Below are 25,522 nucleotides of genomic sequence, written 5' to 3'. Positions count from 1 at the left end.
GTCCATGGAGGAAAGGACTTGGGAGAAATTTTAATGCTGAATCTCAATATGGTCGTGGGTAAACAACATTATAAGTAGAGCGAGCAGGGTAAGAAATGGTTTTCCTAACCCACAGCATATTTTAGATTTTAAAAAATCCCATTATGCCTCAGGATAAATGAAAGATTTTCATGAAAAACAAGAGTGAGAGACTCGCCGAAGAATAGCCAATAGCATCAGGGGTAAGATGTGGGTTGTGGGAGATCTTAGCTTCTCTCCCTCTATTGGTCCTGGGTGGGTCTGAAAATTTATTTCCTGGAAGTTTTTTTTTTTAAGAAAAGTCACTGCTGAAAGATTAGTCCTACATAGACTAATGAGGGGATTTTGTTGTTGGCCTAACACTTCTCCCATTGAATTAAATGGCAGCACAGTTAAGCTAATACTGAACCCTTTTATCCCACCCTGCTGCACCTGGACAGGGAATTTTCACAAAAATAGGAGGAAGTAAGTCTCGATCTTGGTCTCCTTATCTGCAGTTTTACCAAATCCAAAGGGAGTTTACAGTTTGCACTTGGGGCTTTCATTTGAAGAATAGAAATACATGTACTGAGGCACATGCTCTGTTTATTTCCTATGACTGGATAATTTCCTCTTTTATTATTGCTTTAATTTTTCATGTTGGGGTCAGGGGTCAGACTTGCATCACCTTTGGTGAATCTCTGAGATACAGAAAGGCTCTTCAATAATGGAAAGGTGGAAAGGGATACAAAAGCCATAGGGTTTTAGATGACTAATACAAGGTAGGAAAAATAGTTTACTTATCTCAATTTGTGGTTAACTCTTATCCAAACAGCAATTTCTCATAATTTGGGCAAGCTCAATGAGTTTCATAAAGCTACTCAAAAAGAAAATCCTGTCTCAGAGAATTCTGGGAAATGTAGTTTTGGGCTTTCTGGTATAAATTGCCAGGTAATTTTTCAGTGCAATCTGCAGGGATTGTGAGAAAGATCTGACTAGAAAATACCAGGCTAAAAAAGCTACAGGTATGTGAGGCTAGAGACCAAAAGGAAAATCCTTTGATCCCAGGTAGCCTTTTCTCTGTTTGAGCTTTCTTTTTGCATCAGTTTGCAATTTCTTCCTGTCTGTGAACATTGAGTTTTCTGAAGCTTTCTTGCCACAGCGTGCTCATTCTTATAAGATTCATATTGTCTGAAAGAATATTTTAATGAATATCTAACTTTTCATAAGACTTCATTTAAAATGAGAGAAAAAATATTTTTTTCTTTAGAAAATCCTCTGCCCAATAGTGAAGTCAGTCCCCACAACCCACAAGGTTTTTGAAGTTCTTATTTTACCCCTCAACCACCTATGAAACGCGTCTCTAATACTCTGTAATCACAAAGTGTAACATACCTTGTTGAAAAATGTCTTTAGGAGGATTTCATTTGTCATATACAGGGGGAAAACTGTCAGAATAAGAGATAAGGAGTTAGAGCTATCTCTAAAGATGGTAAAAGGATTAATTTAAGGTAACATCAATCCTAAATTTTAAATCTTTATGGCTCTCAAAACGGGATTATTTAAAAAAAAAAATTAGGAAACTAGTCCGAAAGGCTTGAAAATGCTTTTTAAAAAAAGTTTAAAATCCTTAGATTTGCATGGTAGCTCCTTAAAGAATACCATAACAAGGTCTTAGAAGCCTGTTTGCCTCTAAACAAAGAGGCAAACAAAATGGCAGGAAGTTCATATTGCGATTACTTCTACATAGATGGTCAAATCAAGCATGTTAATCTATGGCCACATCTACACTCCAGACCTATATCAGTATAACTACATTGGTGCAAAATCCACCCCGCTGAGAGATGTAGTTATACTTACCTAACTCCCCCATGTGGACAGTACTATGTCGATGGGAGAGCTTCTCCCATGGACATAGCTACCGCCTCTCAGGGAGGTGAATTAACTACACTGACCGGAGATGCTCTACATTGTACATGAAGACAAGCCCTAAGTATCTTAACCATTCAAGAGCTGAGGGAAGAGCCTTGTAGAAGTGCATGAGGAAACCAGGCAGCCCTTACTGATGGGTGTAGCCTGCAAAAATGTGGAATACATCTACTAATTGGCCACAGTGGCAAATGGGGGTGTCAGAAAGACCCCACTTATGGCAGTCATCTGATCACTCCACATATGAAACAAGTGAACTTTTTTCAGTTGACTTGACTGCTGGTGTATGTGGTGTTAATGTTAACCACACCACATACTTATTTCCAGCTTTACAGACAGTGTGGATAATTATCAGCATTCAAAGCAAATAGAAGTTAGAGAACTACTTTGATGGTAAAATAGATTGAAAACAAAAAAACCTGTGTCTGACAACATTTTAGAACACAAGGGATTTTTTTTTTAATTTAAAAAACAAAAACAGGAGAGTAGTACTTTTCTCTAGTTAGTTCTTTTTTCTGTCCTCCCATCTCTTGATGTTTACCCATAAAACTGTGAAGTTAATTTTTTGCACCTATGTTTGCCCATTTTTTAATTTTTCTGAAAAACACTGATAAATTCCCAGGAAATTTTAAACAAAATAAAATTGAGAATAGCACAAGACAAGGCCAGAATTTCTTAGTGTCTGCAGATTGGGTCCCCAAGTAAAACCAACTGGTTTGCTGATCAGGTTGCTTTATGTCTTGATTTTCAGTGAGGCCTTAGTAAAGTGTTCCTTGAAAGTTAAGATACAGTCCATTGTAAAACCTAGATATTCAGACTTTGGGTCTGTGGTTCATTCAGAAATATGTTAAGCTTTTTGTTGGCCTTTGTGATATAGATGGAAGTAGAAGGAAACTGTCTTTTTGTATTAGAGCCATGTCTTTTATGTCTGCATTCAGAACTTCTTCTAGATGACTCAAGTTCTGGTTCTGTACTGCCAGACCGATGCTGTCTGGGTAAATAAAATTCCTGGCAGTGATATTAGGAGGATCATTTGTGAAGAGGTTGAAAAATGTTTGTGATAAAACTGAGCCTTGACTAGACCAGTGTTTTGGGACATCTAGGAGGTGTTCTTTGCCAAGTGAAACTTGGAACAGGCAGCCTCTCAGCAATACTTCCACAGTCATGATGACAACCCACTTCAGTAGGACTAATGGCAGTTTGCACAGTCGGCCTGTGTGCCAGATTGTATCGTATGCACAATACTTGAACTTGTCTTCTGCCTAGTCTGGAAGCTGTTCTTAGTGTAGATGGTAAGTGCCAGCTCTTGATCACAGATACTGTGGTTTGGTCTGAAATGTGCTTGACCCACACTTAGATTAGCAAAGAAATGGGACAGTAACTTGTTGCCAGTCTGTGGTCTTTCTCAGATTTTGGCAAGGCTGTCACTTTTGCTCGGTACTAGATCTTAGGTATTTTATTTTCCTGGATGACTCTAATCTAGACAGAAAGATGACAAGCCATTGTCTGCTAGTTTTTCCCGGGTTCTTAAGGAATTCAGGGGAGATGTGATCAAGCCCACACATTTCACCTATTTTCATTGATCACCCTTTCTATTTCACCTGTGATGAAAGGCTGAAAGTCTCCCTTGGTTTCAGGTATGCACTGTTTGTATTGCTGCCATTTCTTCTTCATCTCTCCTTCAAACTTTTTGTCTTTATCCATCTTTGCAACAATTGCTAAGTGAGTAGCAATGCTGTTTGGAGAGATTGGGTAATGACATTAAATTGGAGGGTTCTGAGCAGTACCAAGTTTTCTAATTAGTGCCCAGACTGTGCAGCTGGGTCTTGACATGTTGAGTTCCCTAGTTCCTTCTTCTAGAAGTGTTCCAGACGTCTAACAGGTGTGTGGCAATGGCTGAATTGCTGCTGTCTTTGTATCCTTTGAGGGAGTTCTGCACACTCCTTATATAGGCAGGGAATGTAGAAGGTATAACAACCTCTTGAAACTGACTTGGTGGCAGTTTTGTAAATGGCTTTTGTGAACGGTGTGTAACTTTCTTAAATAGAGATGTGTGGGATACAAGTGATGTAGTGGTAAGTGAATTGTGTAAAGCTGAGCAAGTTTGCTCTCTGATAGTCCTAGTGAAGGTTTTTATTGGAGATCACAGTAGGTATGATTACTTCAACTTTGGCAAAGATTGGATAATGTTGATTATGAGGGGAGTTTTTTAATATACTGCTTATAGCTTGGAGTGGATAATTGCTTGTGATAGTGGTCTAGGGCACTGTTTCTCAACCTTTTAAGTAGCAAGTACCCCCTAACTTGTGAAAATTTTAATAAGTACCCCAACACTCAATTTTCTGTGGGATTTTATATTTACAGACTAATGTGAGCCATGTGTTGGAAGAAGGATTGACTATATAAGGCCATGATACGACAGATGTCAGATCTAGTGTGGGTAGGGTTACCACCTTTACATCAGGGGTGCGCAACTCAAATATGTACCTGGGCTAGAGGTGATGTTGGCCAAAGCTAGGAGGCTTTGAGCGGCATGCCAATGCTGGGGAATATAAAGTGCCGCGCCAAAATTTTTGCCATAGATTTGAGAGGAGGAAGGGGTGAGAGAGCGACAGGAAAAGAGGGTAACTGGTAAAATCTGGGGCTGTCATAACTGTCGATTTCACTGCTCAGCTACAGCAGTGAAATTGACAAATTTTCTGGGCACTGGGCTTTGGGGGTGGGGGGGAGGCTTCTGCTCCGGCTGAGACCCAGGGATGTGGGCAGGTGGCTGCTGCCCATCTTCAAGCTGGAGGCTGTCCCAACTCGCGAGACAAAGGAGGCTGCCACCGGGCTCCAACCTGGAAGTTCGGACCCGGCAGGAAGCGGGGGGGCTGCTGCCCGCCTCCCCCAGAAGCTAGTGGCTGCCGCCTGCCTCCCAGCTGGGAGCTGTAACCGGGCGGGAAGTGCGCGGCTGCCACGTACCTTCCCCAAAAGCTGGCAGCTGCTGCCTACCTCCAAGCTGGCACCCGATGGGAAGCGGGCAGCTACCGCCCATCTCCCTCAAGAGCTGGCAGCTGCTGCTTGCTTCCCAGCTGGGAGCTGTGACTAGGCAGTAAGCAGGGGGCTGCCGCCTGCCTTTCCCAGAAACTGGGGTCTGCCACTTACTTCCCAGCTGGGACCGGGCAGGAAGTGGGGGCTGTTTCCCACCTTCCCCAGAAGCTGCCGGCTGCCGCCCACTTCTCAGATGGCAGCTGTGATTGGACAGGAAGCAGGGGGCTTCCGCCCAGCTTCCCTAGAAGTTGGAAGCTGCCCCCCACCTCTCCTTCATTCTGTTTTTCCCTGGGAACCCCCTCCTGTGTCTCGCATACCCCCAGGGGTACACGTACCACAGGTTGAGAAACTATGGTCTAGGTGAGGTCAGGGAAATAGTTTTACTTCCATCTGGCAGAATGAAAAGTACCCTGTTGCTTTGGGTCATGGATGAGATGAAGGTCATGGAGCAAGGTCCAATCCAAAACGTCAACTCCATTTTGATTGACTCTGTATCTCCAGGTGGTGTGGTGGCTATTAAAATCTCCAACAGGGGGTAGGATTTTAGGAAGAATATTACAGAGGTCTGAATTAGATGGGAATGGTTCCATGTCAGCAAGATCTTTTCTAACATAGGTAGCACAGCCATATTTGCTATGTAGAGAATAACTTAAAAGGTCATAACCTTTTAAGGTTAAGGTGGCTGGCAGAAAGGGAGTTGATATGTGTCTTCTGAAGACAGAATTACATTCACATTATGTCTGGAGTCTAAGAACTGGAGAAAGAAGAAACCTTTGGCATTTAGCCAAAAGATTTTCAAGAATGGGCCACTGTCCAAGGTTTCTTGATTATGGTTAAGGTAGTTGAGATGGCCAAGATCAGTAAGATTTGGTAGGAAGTAAACCACTATGGCTAAATGGCGAGGTCTAACAAATCGTTGGTGCCAAACAGATATTCTTCAGAAAATGGAAATGCAACCCTCATTCTTCATAAGCCAACCTTGAACTAATGGGAGTTAGGAAGAAATTTTCCTCGGGGGCAGGTTATCTCATAACTGCTTTTCCAAGGTTTCTTACATCTTCCATTGGAACAGGTGGTGATTGATTTGGCTGAAACTCCAGTGATCAGCTTTATCAAATGCTGAAGAGAGGTCCAGTAGGATGAATATGGCTGTACTTTCCTTCTTTATGGACAGAAGGCTGCCGTGGCCTGAGAAGGAGCCAGGATACAGCCACTGACAAGTGGCTGTGGAAGCTGTTCAGTCTTCCTCTTCACCACACCTTCTTGATTAGCTTCTCCATCTTTTCCACCCATTTCTCCTATGGAACTTCAATGTTCTGTGATTATTCTTGATAGAAGAACTCAAACTAAGTGTAAACTATTTTATTCATCACAAGGCTTAACTTATTAAGATACTGCATATGGCAACACATGCTTACATTATTGGAAGCAAAATGGACCTACTACCATGAAGAATAGGCTAAGTTTGTGTAAACACTTAAAAAATAAACAAATAAAACACTTATAATTAAAACACTTCTACAAAATTGAAATTATTCCCTTGGTCATCTTGTCCTGGAAATATGGACTTGGTTCTTTGATTTATGAGGATGTATACAAAGCTGAAGAAAATTTTTACAGTGTAAACAGCGCCTAAACACCAGCTAATGCTGGAAACAAGATTTGGCGGATTTGGCGATCTTTCTGTTTTGTAGTAGAATCTATTTCCATATAGAGAATTGTTGGACAGCAAGATGGAGCTGGATGCGCAAAAGAGGATTAGGTGCTGTGATGCTCAGCATCACGATGCCTAGCTCTGAGCCACTTAGAAAATCACTGTAATACACAAAGCTTGAGTTAGGTACCTCAGCTCCCCATACAAGGAAGGGGGAAGTGCCATAGAATGCAATTCACAAAAGCCAACATGCTAGGTGGGAAAACTGTCTAAATTAGCCAATGAGAGATGCTGACAAGAAGGGTGTGTCATAAGCCCCATCCCTTTCAGAGAGATAGGAACCTAAATTCAGGCTGCAGGAGAGCACTATCTGTGCTTGTGATTCTCAGCTTCTGAACCTGAGGTTGGCATTAGTTGATTCTGCCATTGGAAGAAGAGGTGCCATTGCTGACCACCTTATAACTTTTAGTCCAGTAGTTGGAGCACTCACCTGGGATATGGGAGACCCAGGTTCAATTCCTCTGTCTCTGCCAGAGGGGGAGAAAAGATTTGAATGGGGATCTCCCAGCTCTCAGGTGAGTGCTCTAACCACTGAGCTATGGATAAATACTTGTATAGTCATTGGGCCAGAGAATGAGAATGACTCTCTAGTTCATTGGTTAGGGCACCCATGTGGGAGGTGGAAGAGCCAGTCCCCCAGCTCTTATCCCTCTTTCATTATTTATACACAGTGGGAGAGTTTCAACAGGGAGAATTGCGGATGACCCACATCAGAATATCCCATAGCTCAATAGCCAACCCTGTAGGTGCCTCAACTCATTTGGTGCCCACATTTTCAGGGTAGACGTCCCCTAGGTGTCTGTTTCTGCCTCTGGATATGCTTACTGCTATCTCCCACCCAAGTCCCAGAGCAATTTGCAAACCATGGGAAGATTCAAAATTGAGGATGAGTTGGTAGATGTACCTACCTTGTAACATACAACCCAGTGATTAGAGCAGTCTCCTGATAGGAAGGAGATGCCTGTTCAAATCCCTTCTCCCCATCTGGCAGAGAGGCAGGAATTGAACCTGGATTGAATCTGTCTCAGTTTTGAAGGTGGCCTCTAAGCATGCCTAGCAGATCAGGTCTTGCAAATAAGACAGGAAGAGGAATATCTATCTTCCACTGGTTTGCAAATTGCTCTGGGACTTGGGTAGGAGATAGGCATCTGGACGCCTAAAGGGACTCGGCAATGAGTATATCCAGAGGCAGAAACATAGACACTTAGAGGACTACTATCCTGAAAATGTGGGCCCTGAATGAGTTGAGGCACCTACAGGGTTGGAAAGAGTTTTATACATGATAGTGGAGACTAAAACATAGACTTAGGCACCTAACACTTATGGTGTTTTAGTGTTAGGAATCAGTGCTATGCTTTCTTTAGGTTTGGGAAACTGTCAGTGATGATAAAAACAGCTGAAAAACAGCTGGATAGGTTTCTGAGCTTCCCTGTACACATTTGTATTTAGGAGTTTTGTTGTAAAATAAACCTTTTAGTCAAGATACTGTAACTCTATATGTACTGGAGTGGTGGGAGTTATTTTGAAATCTGGTGTGTTTTTCTTTGGTTGTTATGTTAAACTCAACTTATGAACCAGTTTTGGAGAAGACGTCCAGCATACCTTTAGTATTGATACATTTTGTGACATGTTATAGGGCACATATTTGTATACTCTCATGGCTTTGGCTCAATTGACTGAAGCAAGGATATTCCTGAGTAAATGCTGCTACTTCATTTTGAATTGTGCCTAATATTGCTCAAAGGAGCTTGAAGTTCTAGCGTTATCTTTTGCTTCACCCCCCCCCCCCCCCCCCCGTCTTATATACATCTATCTGTTGTCGCTTGCCTTATACTTACATTGTAAGTTCTTTGATGCAGACACCATCTTTTTGTTGTATGCATTTGTACAGTGCCTAGAACAATGAGGCCCTGATCCCTCAGGTGCTACAATACAAATAATAAATCATGTGTAATACTATGCTGTATCTGCTACAGTCATAGACTTTGAGGGTTTTGAAAGGACCCAACATCCACCAGCTCACACTTTCGCACCAGATTTCCAGAAAAGCTAGACATATTTGGGGGAGTTGCTTTTGAAAACCTGGCAACTAATTTTGGTGCTGGAGTGGGTACTGAACTCTTTTGGAAACAAGACCTTGATTGTATGCACCGAGCTTTTCTGAAAATTGCAGCCTGACTGAGATGAGTAAATGAAGGAATAGGATCCTTATTCTAGTATTCTACCCCTTAGCTAAAATCAGAACTTTGCAAGAGCCTGGGAACAGGAAGTGAGGTAGTAGAATAGACTATTGGTCCTGCTAGCCAGGTATGCAGCCACTGGCAGGGGGCCAATCCTTGGTGCGTCAGAGAAAGGAGAACACCCTCCCTCTCCTATAATGCATCAGACCAATTGTGTATTCATCTGTCAATGGTATGTATGGAGATGACATTATATCTTGAAGCATGATAACTTATTCTTCTAATTTTTATTCTAGCTAGTTTCACAAATGCCATTCTTAGGCCTGCTCTATACTACAAGCATAGGTCTATGGAAGCTGCCTTATGTTGATCTAATAAAGTATGCGTCTACACTACCAGGTCTCTTCTGCTGACCTAACTCATCTGTAATGTTGACAGAGGCCTGGTCTATACTCACCAGCAAATTCAGTGGCAGTTGACGGGAGTTATGCAAGCTATGTAGAGTATTGAATTGGCCTCTAGGAGGTATCCCAAAATGCTCAGCTGTGACCGCTCTAGAGATCACTTTCAACTCTACTACACAGCAGCCAGGTACACAGGAAACAGCCCCTCCCCTATTAAAGCTCTGGGAAATTTTGATTTCCCATTTCCTGTTTGATTAGCATGGAAAGCTCACCAGCCCAGCTGATCATGGCCTCTCAATGCCCCAAACATGCTCCAGCCTGGAGTACACCAGAAGTGGTGGAACTTAGCAGTCTGTGGGGAGAATAGTCTGTGCAGGCACAGTTCCGATCCAGCTGAAGAAATGTAGACATTTATGAAAAGATCGCACGAGGCATGGGGAAGAAGGGCTACACCAGGGACACACAGCAGTGCCATGTGAACATCAAAGAACTTTGGGCAGGCGTACTAGAGAACAAAGGACGTGAACAGTAATTCTGGTTCTGCACTACAGACATGCTGCTTCTACAGTGAGCTACATGTGATCCTTGGTGGTGATCCCACCTCTACCCCCAAACACAGTGTGGATACCTCTCAGGAGTCTGAGTCCTGGGCCATCTCAGGCAACAATGAGGAGGACATTCTGGACGAAGAGGAGGAGGAGGAGGATGGGAGACAGGTGAATGGGGGTCCATTCTCCCTAAGAGCCAGGAACTATTTTTAACCCTGGAGCAGCCAGCTGGTCACAGGACAGCATGATGGCCAAGACTGATGCCAGGGAAGGCACCTCTGGTGCGTATTCAATTGCAATCAAACTGTAGGGATTACATACTCTTATAATTTTTATGAAGAAAAATTGAGGTGCAGTGGATGTTTGCTTCCCAGTGGCCACACTAGCTATGCAGAAGGTGCCCCCTGGAAAAGATTTTTTATGTGCAAAGGGATGGCCCGGGAATGCTCCATGGAGATCTCCAGGAAACTTTCATGGAGGTACTCTGCAATCCTTTAAGAAGGTTTCTGTGGAGGTTTGCCTTATTTCTTCCACCATGGTAGGAGAGAACCACGGTTTGGTTGGCAGAGATTGGTGTTGGCCTCAGAATCTTTAAGTCCAGGGTGACTACTACCAGTAGTGTTAAAGGAAGAGGGGATGGGCTTCCTGTGTTTTCTCATGACCCCAAAATTCCCCTATACCCCCAGAGTTGCCTCAGACAAAGAGGGAGGTTTAATGTTGGTCGCTGGTCTCAAAGCAAGGTCCATGTTGCTGGGGAGGGGGCATTGTCCATCTGCCCACCTGTGCTCCCAACACGAGTTTCCCATAAGTTGCAGCACAAGTCCTGTCGCCCATGCCACTGAGTCATACTCACCCCTTGGCTGAAACAGCTAACCTGTTCATTGAATAGCTAGGGATTCTGATTCTGATCTGCCTTGCACTTGAATGTAATAAGGGAAATGTGTTTTTAAACAGCAACCTTGTACTAGACCCAGGGTACGCGCTGACGGAAGTTGCCTTGTGCTCTGCATGGCTTACAGTTGAAAGCTTGGCCTTCAGCACATCCTCCATGCTGGCGGAGAGGCTTTCACAGATTAGAAGGTGAAAGAGGGAATGTGTGATGACATGTTCTCTGAGATAATGAATGCCTCTGGGACAGCTGACACGGTGCTAAGAGCCTGGAGGATTTCATTGTCTGAAAAATTGGACATAGAGAACAGGAGAGCATTCCAGGAGCATGTGTGCGCCACTCAGGATGAGATGCTGCAGATTATGAAGGACCAATCAGACATGTTGAGGTGTCAGACTGAGGTTCAAGAAAAGCAGCTTGAGGCTAGACTCCCTCTGCAGTCCCTGAAGAACTACCTGCAAGCATCGCCCTATTCCCAATCCCCTTCCCCAAACATTGCAGGAGGGCGGAGGGGCACGGCAGAGGTGCAGTATCCCTTCCACTCAACACTGGGGAATGGTACTAAGAACAAAAGGCAGCCATTCATAGACCTTGAATGGGCCAGACTTCTGTGCTCTCTCAGACAAGCTGCATTTTTCTCTCCCCTCCTAATTTTATCACACCGTTTGCCCAAGGTTAAATTATTTTCCTGTTCTTTCCATTTCTTTGTGCAATAAAAGCAAACATTTCATGAATGAAATACTCTTTATTTATTCCAGTCATGGAGGTTTGGGGAGGTGCAGGGAAATTGAGGTAACGGAGGGGATGGTATGGGAAGGCACCATGCAGATAAGTGGCTCTTCACTGAAATGGGTTTTCAAAGCTTCACGGAGATGCAGAGCTTCTAGCTGGGCTCTTCTTATTGCTCTGGTACCTGGCTGCTCAAAATTAGTTAACACCCTATCTGCCTCCATGCCCTACCCCTGAAGAAACTTCTCTCCCTTTGCCTCACAGATATGATGAAGCACACAGCAGGCAGCAATAACAATGGGGATATTGCTTTCACTGAGGTCTAACCTAGTGAGCAAACTGCACCAGCGAGCCTTTAAGCCAAAGGCAAATTCCACCACCATTCTGCACTTTCTCAGCCTGTTATTGAACCACTCCTTATCGCTGTCCAGGTGGCCAGTGTAAGGCTTCATGAGCCGTGGAAGCAAGGGGAAGGCTGTGTCTCCCAGGATCAACTGTCTGGCAGTTCAACATCATCAGTGGTTATTTTGTGATCTGGAAAGAGAGCCCTTGACTGCAACTTTCTGAACAGTCCTGTGATCCTAAAGATGTGCACGTCATGCACCTTTCCTGACAATCCCATGTTGTCAGTGAAACACCCCCTGTGATCCACCAGTGCTTGCATCACCATTGAAAAGTGTCCTTTTTGGTTTATGTAGTCTTTGGCAAGGTTGTCTGAAGCCAAGATAGGGATATGCGTGCCATCTATTGCCTCACTCAGTTAGGGAACCCCATCATGGCAAAACCATCCACTGCGTTCTGCATGTTGCCTAATGTCACTACCCTTCTTAGCAGAAGTCAATTAATGGCCCTGCATACTTGGATAACAACAGTGTCCACGGTGGATTTACCAACTCTGCATTGATTCCCCACTGACTAGTAGCAGGCTGGCATTGATAGCTTCCACAGAGCAATTGCCACTTGCTTCTTCTGTGTCAGAGCAGATCTCATTTTAGTGTTGCTGCACTTCAGGGCTGGGGAAAGCTCTGCACAAAGTTCCTGGAAAGTGGCCTTCCACATTTGAAAGTTCTGCAACCACTGCTGTATAACGATGCAATCCCACCAGTCAGTGCTTATTTCCTGGGACCAGAAACGGCACTCGACTGTGTTCAGCTGCTGCACGACTGCCAGCAGCAACCAGGAATTGTTTCGTTCTATGGCTTGCAGCAGAAAAAAACTAATCTTTTCTTAAATTTTACTTCTTTCTTTACCTCCAAAATATACTGCAATAGTGCTTTAGATCCATTAAAAATTGTGGTAGATAGATAATAAAGAAAGGAGTTATGAAGAGCGGGAGGTAGCGTGGGGGTGGATTCCACTTTCTAATGGGGGAAAAAATGATCAAACCATGTAAAATGAAAATTTGTAAGAATATATTAAATTATTTCAGACCAACAAGTTGTATTCTAAGTTTCAGCTAGAACTGAACAGAAAAGCTAACTTATAAAATTCTCCAAAATGGGAGTTAATTTAAAGAGTAACTGACCTTTTAACTTTAGCAGCATTGCTGGGTGATGATATAATGGACATAGTCCATGGTGTCTGAGTGAGTTATGAAGACTATTTCAGTAGGGTTAGCAGAACTGACAAGCTCCAAGCTATAAATTATAGTGGTGTTACCTTACTTTTAAGATAGCTAACTGCAAATAGGCACATTGCCCTTCTCCAGCTGCTGATAGTTGGAGTTCTTGTGGTGGAGAAGGAGTTCACTTTCAGGGGTGTCTGGGAATGGACTAATAGGGTCCTGATACATTATTTATTAGAGCCATGGCAGACATGTGCTGTTAGTAAATCTAGAGCTAGACCTAGAGTAAATCCTAATGGAGCAGGATGGATTGGAACGTCCTTCTCTTACCTGCCCAGAAGCTGTGCCATAATTGGATTTAGGGTTCCTTTGATGCCTGTGGAAGCTTACTGCCATACCACTTATTCTATGGGAATATCTATATGTTTAGATAGTTTTCTGCCCCCTCCCCCCCCCTCTTTCTTTGCTGGCCAGCCATTGGTGCTGATTCTTTGCCTAGCTGCAGTGGCGTACTGCGGGGGAGAGTGGGGCGGGGGGGCATGCCCCCCTTGGAGGAGCTGTCCCCTGTCGCAGGCAGCCAGGGTGTACTCCTGGTCTCGCCAACTCTGCACTGGGTGCAAAAAGGGAGCTATAGGGACCAGAGCCTATCAGGACCCGCCACTACCGGGCAGCCCCTGTCACCCCCACAGTGGGGAGAGAGCAGGAAACGGGCTCGCAGAGACCCCCTCCCCTGTGGGGTGCTGCTGATGCTGCTGTTGCCACAGATGAGGAGAGTGGGGGAGAGAGGGACGCAGGCCTGCAGACCCCCTCTCCCCCCGTGGGGTACTGCTGCCGACTGGGAGTGGGGGAGAGCGGAAAATAGGCCTGCAGACCCCCCACTGTGGGGCGCTGCCACCAACAGGGGGCACCAATGTAAATATGATCCACCATAGAGACCCCCGGTATGCCACAGCCTAGCTGTTTGTGAGCTAGGTAGAGGGAGGAAAGGAGGGCTTTCAGACAATCCAGAAGAGTCTGTCTACTTCCTTATAGTGGCTAAACTACAGTGTCCTTTTTAGAAAGCAAATCGTGGTAGAATAGTAAAATCGCAAAGTAAAGACTGCTGCTTTAGAGGAGTTAGTTGGGGATTGTGACTATTGACTGACGGAACCCTGAGCAATTCCCAGACCAGAGCATTTGCTTAATGCTTTGGGGGGGTTTACTAATATAAAATATTTTATAGTACAAAGACATTTTTGCCTAGCCCTAATTTTTTTTTATTTTAAGATGTGTATCCTTTACACATATTTGTGTCAGATTAGGCCCGTGCTGCACATAAGAGTTAGATTTTAAGCAATTCAAAAGTAAACTCCAAATTGTTCTGTAGAGGAATCTGTACCTTTTTATATATATGCATACACCATCTACAGTGAGATCAAAGAGCTGTAAAGACATTTTAGGCAGCTGTCTTTTTTTACGTGCTATCTTGTGTGACCAATCAGATAATAGTATAATTTATGTTCCTAGGGGAATGAGCAATCTTCTGCTCAGGGATGGCATGAGTATGCTGCTCTGACGGATTAACGGAAAGGAGGAAATATTATTCACAAATGACATCTAGTGAATGCAAGGTGCTGAAGCAAAGAGTGTTTCCATTCTGTGGCATTTCAGGAAGGTTTGGGTGAGAACAGAGATTTTTTTGTAATCAGATGCGGAGAATGGCTTTTCTGTTTCTTTGTTTGCTTTCTTGACATACCGGCCTAACCTTCCCTTGACAAGTGTAGAGTAACTGACTTTATGTACCCCACCAACCTTTTAACAACAGTGTGAAAAACAGAAATCATTACATGTATATTTATTTGAATTGATCAGATATAGCTTATAGGCACCCCCTTATCGTGTGGAGGTCTAGCCCCTCGGTTAACGCCCCCCCCCCCCCCCCACCGCCCCAAAATAAATAATAATTCCAGAGGACTACCCTTGAATATAACCATTAGCTAAGGCCCACACCAACAACCTGTGAAAAGAGAGAAAGAAACAGGTTTTGCACTGTGTCTGGAAGGTTACAGCAACTTCCAGAGTTGAGGATCCCTCACAGAGTGCACCCTGCCAACTTCTTCTTCTCCTCATTCATACTGATGGATCTCCATCTTCAGTGCTTCTGCTGGGCCAGTTATGCTATGTTATGGGAGGAGAGACAATCTCATGTAACCAGGTCCCAAATCATTTAACCTTCATAGGTTGAAACCAACACTGCGTATTCTACAAAGATACAAACAGGAAATCCGTGCAGACCTAGGAGCACTGCTAAACATGCAACTGTACTTAAGCAGGCCATAGCATTCTGCTTCAGTTTCAGCTTTTGAATGGATCTCATGTAGAGCTCATGTAAGTGCTAAGTGCTGTACAAAAAATAAGAAGACACTGTCCTTGTCCTGATGCCAAAAAGAAAGCACGACAGCAAAAATTCAACAGTAAATCATCTAGGACAGTGTTAATCAATTATTTTTTGTCATGGTCCAAATTTCTTGGTCAAGGTATAGTCATGGTCCAGAGTCCAGATAAAATAATACAAAAATAATAACAAATATGGTAATAAGTAAATAAAATGATTTTGCAGTCCATTCAAAAGTATCTGGCGGTCTGGATTTGGCCCGTAGTCTGCCTATTGAGTATCCCTGATCTAGGAGTTCTTTTTAAGTCTGTCCTAGAGCAGTACCAAGAAATGTACATTTGACTACTTCATTACTTACAAATATTGCACAATTCAAAATGTTTGCACTGGCTTTACATCTACTATTAGTGTCACTATAGAACACTTAGTTTCTTCAACTTGATAAGAGACCAGTAATGCTAAGGAAGAAAATGGCTGGTTCTGTTTGGGTTATCTATATACAGGCAATGCTGATACCTACTGGTAGCTGCAATATTCTGATTTTTTATATTTAAAGAGTTTTTCTACCCAGAGAGATAATCACAAATTACCCAAGTGTGAGAATATAAAAGAATACTAAGTCCTGCTTGAAAACAATAAAACAGACAGAAAGAGCCACCCATGAGCAAAAATGGATGGTTGATTTATCTTCTAATATTGAGTCTTCTGAACTATATTAAGAGGCTATTATCTAAAAAGTGCTGCTTATGGATGTTGATTGGGCTCAAGAGTCCCAATCCTTTGAAAAAGATCTATATTTTGAAATTTAGTCACTGCCAAACATACAAATTTATCCTCTATCTTTTTTGGTGGAGTGGAGGTGAAAGAGAGACAAATTAAAGGGAACAAACCTGTAAATTAATCAGTTTGCATGTTCTTTTCAGATTAGTTGTGAATTGACTAGCAGACTAAGCTATTTTACAAAGGCTGTCCCACAGTTCTGTCCTCAACCTATTTAAACTAAGAGTTGTACGTTTACCTAAGACTATACTTTAAATACTTCAGCCTATTGCTTCTGTCCTTCCTATAAAATTTGGTGGATAACTTTGACATTATCTTAGTGTGTGGTTTCAACTTGATTCTGCCCTTTCCATCTAACTCTAGGGTGGTTACACTGGTTCTTAAGGAAGCTACAAGTCACTCTTCTTCAAACTGATTCCATGGAGGTAATGACTCATTGTTAAAATAGAACACCAACCAGGAAGAATAGGAGCATGGCTTTAGATTCATTTTCCACTTAGGGCTTGTCTAAATGGTCAACCTATCATGAAATAAACTAGGTGTGAATTTAAAGTGTAATAACTATTCCTAACTCCGCATGTGGACAATTTTATTCTTCACTTCTGCAGTTTATCTTAATCCACTTCCAAAACGGAGTAAGCTAAACCACACAAAGGCACTCTTAGGGCAGGTGTACACTACCACTTAAATCGATCTAATTTATGTCACGCAGGGTGTGAAAAAGACACTCCTCTGAGTGACACAAGTTACAGCGACGTAAGCACTGTCCACACCGGACATAGCTTCCGCCTCTCGCAGAGGTGAAGTAATTATGCTGATGGGAGAGTGCTTTCCCATCAGCACATAGTGTCTTCACCAACTGGGCTACAGGGGTGCAGCTGCATCAGTGTGTCCAGTGGGGAGTTAGTGCGGAATAGCTATTCTGAGCTATTTTCCTCAGATATAAGCCTTAGAAAACAAAATTTAGCAATGTGCAGAAGGCACTTATTTCCTAAATTCCAGTTTTATATGCCATGGAGTCATGCGGAATGTTAGCAGAAAGTGCTCCAACTATGTAATCTACAGCATGCTAGCAAACAAGCTTATCTTCCATAGAGAAAAAGTCTTTGAAGCTCCCTATAGATAGAAAAAAGATTCCTTTAGTAAAGTGACTGCTGAGGAAGTTATTAGACAGAGCAAGCAAAAGTTTATTTCTTTAGGCCCTTTGAGCTTGCTTATTTTTTCCCCATCCTACTTGTTTGAGGTACCAGTAACTGTCCTCTTCCTACACATAGACAAATCCCAGATTTGGGAAATTTCCTCAGTTACCGTAGCATCAAATATTCCCATCAGACCTCCTCAGGACTGCAAATCTGCAAATGCTATGGATAGAAACAGATAAAAATAGTATAGGAAAGTATAAAACTCTATACCATGCTTTCTGTAGTGTATGGATTCTATAGGGAATTCACTTGACTTGTATGCTTTTAATGAGCTGTATATAATTATACAATGAATAATAGCCTTTCCATTCAAGTTCACTGATAGAAAGATAACTCACATGAGGAACTGCCTGGACAAATGCTGTCAAAAACTGCTCATTTTCTTAACATACAAAGCATGGCCCTTGTTCCTTGTATAGCACCAACAATGCATTTGTGGATTTTACAAAGTATAACCCTTGAGAGTTATTGCAAGAGAGAATGAAATTTAATAGTTGTTTTCTGGCCAACATGACAGAGATGGGATTGTGGGACACTTTCAGGCAGTGTTGTCTTCTAGCACTTGAGGGTTACTATTCTTTTTTGTGCATGGTTACTTACTTGCTTTCTCTTTGTTGTTCATTTTAGGGTTATTTACTTTATACTAACTCTTATGGATAAGTGGTAGAAAAGAGTTAATCATTAATAAAATGATGTAATATGTATGTTTGTTGATATAACACTGTTTTAGTAATACATATTTCTGTTGTGTGTGTTGTAAGATCCAAAATTTGTTTTAATCTTTCTAAAATTAAAAAGTTTTCAAACATAAGCCTTTTCTAAGAAATATTTAATAACAATAAAAAAATTCACAAGCTAAGCAAGGTCGAGTGTGGGCAGCATTGGAAGGGACCTATGGATCTGCAGGAAATAATCTTGTTAATGGAAGTTAAGGATTCACAAGAGAACAATAAGATGTTTTTCCAAAATATATGCTCTAGATCAAACAGGATTAATTCAGTAAAGTTCTATGTCTGGTGTCATTCAGGAGGCCAGACTAGGTGATCACAGTGATCCTTTCTGGCCTTATAATGTATGAAACAAATCCATCATATTTAGTCTGTAGGGATTTGTAGGGCAGATGAGAGTGCTTAAAACTGGTTGGAGAGGGAGATAAAATGCAGATGAGATAAAATGGATGTTTCTGTCACTTGAGAAAAAGGGATTATAGATGTGCTGGGATTTTGATACCTCAGTCTCTCCGAGAGCTTCATGGAGGGAGTATCAAGAGATATACAGAGAAGGAACAATCTCTTGAATATTAACCAGGAGTTGAAGGCCTTGGATAAGTGCTGAACTCTATTACCCAGAGATTTACTTAATATGGTTTAAATGTTACTAGAAAGAATAGGAAAAGTATATCCTCTTAGTATTTCAAGACAAGTTTTGTGCTTTATATATATATTATTAGTCCTTTCTAATGTTCTTGTATGTCTGTGAAATATATCCACACACATATTAGTGCAGGGGTAAAAAGGTTTAACCAGAGTGAGTTTTGGGATGGGTGCTACACACGAGACTCTTACATGTGTAGCTGTGGTTTAAACCTCCTCCATCTTCTCTCCCAGGTGTGTGGTATCACTAATATTTGGAGCAGCTTCTCCATTCTCCTTGTGCAAGCTGAGTCCCATTTTTTTCTTGGTGCCTGATGCCCCTACTCAGAGTGACTCCCCATTGTAGTATATATACAGGAGTGCTGTGACTTGAGAACTCAGTGATAATACTACAAGCTGGCGGCAAGGAGTGTAAGGCTTTATACACAGGGGACAATAAGGTAAATAAGTCCCAGCAAAGGAACGACACACCCAAAATAATAGTATAACAAATGGGGGAACTTTATGGGAATAGGAAAACAGCATCTGAGAAAGGAAGAGGTTAAGGTTAGCTAATAATCAACATTTATAATTAAGACACTTCCCCCCCATCTCCTAACACTCTCAGATGCCTCCAGCTCCCTCTCTGGCACCTTCCCAAGGTGGATGGTATGGCAAAAGTCACATGTCTGAGAGCATGTTGCAGTGCGGTGGCAGTGGCCAGCTTAAAGAAAAATCCCTTAACTATTTCTTCACCCCTGGGTGGGATAAGGTCCTCTCTTGACTCCAACCAGGCTCTCTGGTTCCCTGGTCTGGAATCCTCCTGTGCTCTCAGCTTGCTTTTGGTAGCCAATGCTGGCTTGAATCTCTTTCTCTCTCTCTGCTTCTGGTCACTGCAAGCACGGGGCTGGAGTTGCCTGTGCCGTGCAGCTAGAGTCTGAGTGCAAAATAACTCCTGTCAGAGGGAGGGGGGAGTTAGAAAGGACTCTGTGATCTGCCCTGTCTCTCTTCCAGCTTCCATACTTAGGACTGGTCTACACCTAAAATGTAAGTTGATCTAGCTACATCACTCAAGGCTGTTGGTGTCATGAGTTTAGAGTTGATAATTCAGTGCCAAGTAGGACTGGAAGGGCTGCATCCCACTGGAAAGGAAGGATTGGTCTGTAGCTCAACTACACGTAATTATGATGGAGAAATTGCACTTTTCACAGAGGGTGAAAAAAGCTCGGTTGGCTTATGTCAACTAGAGTGTAAGTATGTACAGTGTACGTGTGTAATTCTGCTGTTTTTGTAACGATTAAAGATTTTAAGCTGTAACGGGAGGATGGATGAGGAGGATCAACACTGTGCCCATGAAGCAGTTTTAGTTACCGAATATATTTTTTAATATTAAGCTGCACTCAAGGCCTCACCTATATCTAGATTTGGTGTCGGTCCAAAGCCTATCAGACACACAGGATTGCTGTGCAGGAGTACTGTCTTTATGTATAGCAAGTTGTTTGACTTGCAGCTTAAGAATGTTTCCTTGCTCAAACAATGAGATAGTTCTACCTACCAAGTGGCCTGGAAAAGCAGAGGAAGTTGCCTTGAAGTGCTTTTGCAACACTCAGCTTTAACCCTAAGGCAGCTTTTAGACTAGTGGAAACAAATTGTGCTCCTCATGGTGGAGATTAAAGCTGAAGGTCAAAAGTTAAATTCAGGTTCCTGCGGCAAATTGTTTTTGATCTGATTGCTGCTCAGGAGACCAGCAGCACTTTCATTTGCATTGGGTGTTGTAGTAAGGGATGAGATCCAACAAAAATATCCCTGAAACATTCACCAAAATCATTTACTTATATGGAGTTTATGACATTTTGTTCATTCCCTTTGTATTTGAAAAATATTGTGAAGAACTCTATTGTGTTTTGTAGGGTAAAAAGGAAGAGAAGGGATGTGTAATGTGAAATGATGGAGCATCTTTCTTGGCCAGGAAAATGAACAATAATGAACTGGAGGAGAAAGTTTGAGTGAGGGAAGAACAGTGACATCTCACCAAGTTCCTTAGGTTTCCACCATAAAAGAGCATGAAGCAAAGAAATAGCAACAGGGACAGAATTAGCTAAATCCTTAATAAGCGTGGCCATAGTGAAGGTGTTCTCAGTGATTTCTGGGTTCTCTTAATTCATCCTGTTCTATTGCCTCTAGTTCAGCCCCTGCTCTAGTTAAAGCAACAGACGTAAGTCAAAGAATAAAGCAAGCACCATTAGTCAAAACAGACCAGTGCTGATACAGAAGGCTGTAGCGGTGGTTGATAATGATGGGTGCCATAAATTCATCAATTTAATGTTTTATGGACATTGCTGAGAAGAGTGATTTTTCTGTGATGTGGTTTTTATTTTTGTGTTTGTGTGCACCTTGTTCAGTTTATTTCCTTTAGTGTGACACAGTCACTAGTAGTTTTAAAGCCAAAACAAATCTTTTTATTTGTATAAGGATTTAGACTCCAAGCTCATTTTCTGTTGCTGCTATGCAGTTTAATTGCACATGGGGGGGTAGGGAAGGCATAGATTACATTCCATATCAATTTTTTTTCTACTTTTGGACAATTTTCATGTAGAGAAGCCCACCAACGTCCCTGATTCAATGCATCCCCCATCTGGCACTGGGACTGTTGTATGCACAGCCTGATCAAGTCATGATGTCCCAGGACTTTGAACAGGAGAGAGTCTGGGGGCTAGTCTAAACCTACATTAGACACCTTAGTGGAAATGTCTATATAACCACCTCCTCCAGCCTAATGATATGTAAAGATTTAGAAGATAGTGCTTTGGATAATGTTGCTAGATAGGAGTCGCATAGCAATTTACATATTCAAAGAGGTGTGCAAGAAATAATGAATTCTCTGATTTAGATAGGCAAGTATCACTATCCCCATTTTACAGAGGGGGATATTGAAGGTTAAGTAACTGCCTAAAGCCACACAATGAGTCAGTGATAGTCAGGATGAAATCTCAGGAGTTCTTTACTTCCCACCGTGTTGTTCATTCCTGTAGACTATGTTGTGTGCTTATCTGAACCTCCTTTGTTTGCAAAAGCAGGGAACAGCCTTCCTTACAACATTTCTGTCCAGAACCAAGAAGTGGAGAGATGCATGAAAAACCGAAGGGATTGGTAGTTGGGTGGGGAAGGCTTCTGAGCACCCTGGTTCCTAGTTTACATCACAAAACAAAACAAAACAAATAACAAAAAAAGAGAGAGTCCACAATGTTACCATGATTTTTGACAAAATTTGGCAGTTTCAGCAGAGAATCCATGGACTGAATGGACATGGGAGTCTACTCTCTTACACAGTCTCGTCATGACAAGTCAACATCACATTAGCAGGTTGGTATAGGAATCTGTGCACTGTGGCTGCCTGTGCTATAATTCTTCCATGGACAGAAAATTTAATTCTCCAGGACTCTTAGTCTGGTACCAATTATTAACCCTGAATAAATTGACTTTCTGTTTTGTTTAGTCCTGAAGAAGCCTTATTATAAAGGAGATGCAGCAAAGGCTTATACTAAAGATGACATAAAGTGTCTCTTAATATATTCTTCTGAATCTGAATGGTTTCATAAGTGACATTTGTTTGGTAATATTCAAAGCACAAAACTCATCTCCCTTTATCCCAGCCTCCACTGTCTTTAAATATACCCAGGCTTCTCTATGTGGATCTATAGTGGTTTTTTTAATTAATCTACACATTTCCTTATTTACTAAAGTTGCAACATTTCAATATTTACCAGTAAAAAGGTACATGGGCAGATGATAACAAAATTTAATAATCAAATTCTTGCCTTAAATAAGTTTAACAATTCACTTACTATCACTAAAAGTATTTGGTTGTCTAGTCCCCTTTTTCAATTATCTACCTACCTAGTTATTCCTAATGCACCTAATACTGCATTATCTGTATCCGAGCAATTCTTTATATACTAATGTTGTCTGTCCTTTATATTAGGGCCTGATTGTACCGCTCTTTTTCACCTTGAGCAGTACCTTACTATACAATTAGTGCATTGAATTGAACAGATATTTCTTTTATAGTAAGGAAGTACTCAGGTGAGTAAGGGTAGCAGAGTTGGGTCTTTAATGATTTGATAAGGGTGTTTTTGAAATCTTGAGAGGTTGATAGGTTTAGAGAACCTTGAGAGATTGATTTTCCATAGATGTATAATATAGAGGATCTATCATTTGTAGTTTGAAAAATAAAAGCTGAGTATCTTCAGTTTAGAAAAGTTGAGTGCCAGACATACCTGCAAGTTACTGTTAATGGGTTTTTACTTTCAGTGTAAAATACAGCTAAAATACGTATTTGCAGGTTTTTTTGAAGTCTCCAAATAGTGGCTGTTTCCTCTGAAATCAGATAAACTGCTCTTCTGTTGACATTTGTAGCACGTTTGAATATGTTATGGAGAAAGTGGCTCACATATATATGCACACCAATTGTAGTCATCTGTTACTTTTTGCACAGTGGAACACCTAATTCCTTTATCCAGATTTTTCCATGCCTATGGGCATAGACATGTCTTTTCATTTATTAGAGCTGCCTCATTCCTCTGGAATCCATTTAGGTTGTAACTGAGTGCTTGAAAGCTTTCATTGCTAACAGTGTCTATTTAGAAACTTGATGGACTGGTAATCGGAGCTAAGCAGGTAGTGTTCCTTTTGAATTCAAGGCAAGTTGAGGACAATTTTGAAGTGGGCTTGTATGGCATTTGCTAACTCTGCAAGACTGTGCCTTAGCCTCTGTCACCTATAGCTGAGAATTTCCATTTGTCTTTACTTTCTTTTTAAAAACTTTTATTGAATCCACTTTTTCATGTTGGTTTGACTCTCCTTATCACCGGCTCTCTTAAAAACATTACATTAGCTCTTTAAGTATTTGTACCAGGAAATGTTGAATTGAGATTGTGGTGGGAAGCATAAGAATACAAAACCTTTATTATTAAGATTTGATGGGCATATAGAAATCATTTATTTGAGTTTTTGTGATTTAACTCAGATTTGTTTTGGGTTTTTTTCTTCTTTAAAAAAAACCCCCATGTTTCCATTGCAAAGAGATGTGGTTTAACTTTATATACAAGGCAGGTAATACAGTGACTGAAAACTATATTGAGAAGGTCTGTAAACCCAGTGTTCTAGAGCTATCCACATGGGGGTACTCTATTGTCCCTCCCCACCAATGTTCAATTAAAAAATAGCATGGCGAGCTCCTTGTTCATGCACATGATACCCTGCAGTTTGAAGTGGCAAGTTCTGTTAAGTTTCCACCTGTAAATATTTGGTTCCATTCTTCCTCTCTCTATATATTATATACTGTAATATAAAAACACAGGCCTCAGTTTCCAAACTTCGGTGGCTAAAGTTAGGGATCAAAATCCATAGTTAGGTACTTAATTAAAGTGATTGGATTGAAAGATGCGCTTAGAGCTCACAGATGCCATTGTAGTTAATGGGGTCTACTCACACGGGTGAAGGTTTGCCAGCATAAGACCTGTGTTTGTCATGACACCACCAACTGTACTTTTACAAAAGTTCAAAATAGGACTCTTTTAATAAGGCTCTTTTAACTTCTTCACCAGGGATTCCAAAACGAATCCATGGGCACTAACTAATCCCTGAGCTTTAGTACTGAATTGGAAACATGTAATTAATACCTAAGCTTTATTAGTATTCTTTGATGTTTCACTGTATGAAAAATGGATTTTTATTGCCTTCCACAGGAAATTAATAAACTAACTTCTAGGGAACTTGCATAGCACTTCTATTTTTTAAAAATGATTTTAAATGTTCAGCTTAGTTCCATTTTTTGGCTTTGAGGTGAATAATTGTCAATTTGTTGCATCTTCATGATGCATTTTTAACAACATCTGCACTTTATTTTTGTTCCCATTGGTTGTGCTTCATTTCTTGGTGCTACAAAATTTATTACTGAGTTGTGATAACTTGGAAAGGTAATGAGGAAACTGTCAGTGTATCTGCAATAGAGGCCAGGTTCCTAATCTGTTTTACTTGGGAGTCAGATGCTTGGTAGCCCCTTCTGCTGGTATATGGGTATTCTACACAGTTCAATTATCCTGAAGATGGTTTGGCTGATGCAAGAGCAATGGAACAGCTCTGTAGCAACTCCATCACTGAGAGCCAGAAAACCTCTTAAAAGCATGAGCTACTTTCCCCTGACTGACCTTTCATGGATCCTGTTTCCCTTTGCTCACTCCCCAACTGTGGAGGCAGCTACAGGTCTGGAGCTGCAGTAACCCTTGCAAAGGCAGCATGCAGAGAGAGAGAGAGAGAAGACCAGTGTTTGTGGGTGGGTGGCAATAAAAGAGGGTCATGCCTCCCGATGTGTGCTCACAAGGTGACTAGCGCTTTAAGTGATGATGGGTGTAGCTCAACCTGTGACAATTAGCTTGCCTCTCCAGTTGAAGAAAATAAGCAAAGTCACAGGACAGGTGGATCATGTGGTTGAAATGAGGCCTTCTGGGTTGGAGAAAAAAACAGAAGCTTCTGGAGAAGAGAGAGAGAGGGCAAACAGCCTGGAGGGGAGAATGGAAGAGAAGCTTCCCTGTCTATTTGAATCATAAGCCAGCCCAGGAAGGAGGGCTATGGAATCCCTTAACCAGGGGGAAGCTGGATTGCGAATTCAGGGACCAGGACAGGAGGAGACTTGGGGGAAAAGGCTCTCCATAGAAACCAGGGCCACAGTGGGACAGTCAGCATTCCCTGGCTTGGAGGTAAGTGTAGGGGGAACCAGAAACCTGCAACCCTGGATCAAGGGTGAAATTGAAAACCCTAAGAGGGAA

This window comes from Emydura macquarii, unplaced genomic scaffold (assembly GCF_026122565.2).
Source record: "Emydura macquarii macquarii isolate MOO-44397 ecotype Brisbane River unplaced genomic scaffold, CSIRO-AGI_Emac_v2 contig_75, whole genome shotgun sequence".
Lineage (NCBI taxonomy): Eukaryota > Metazoa > Chordata > Testudines > Chelidae > Emydura > Emydura macquarii.
The sequence above is the reverse complement of the archived record's forward strand: the minus strand, read 5'-3'. Positions refer to the sequence as shown.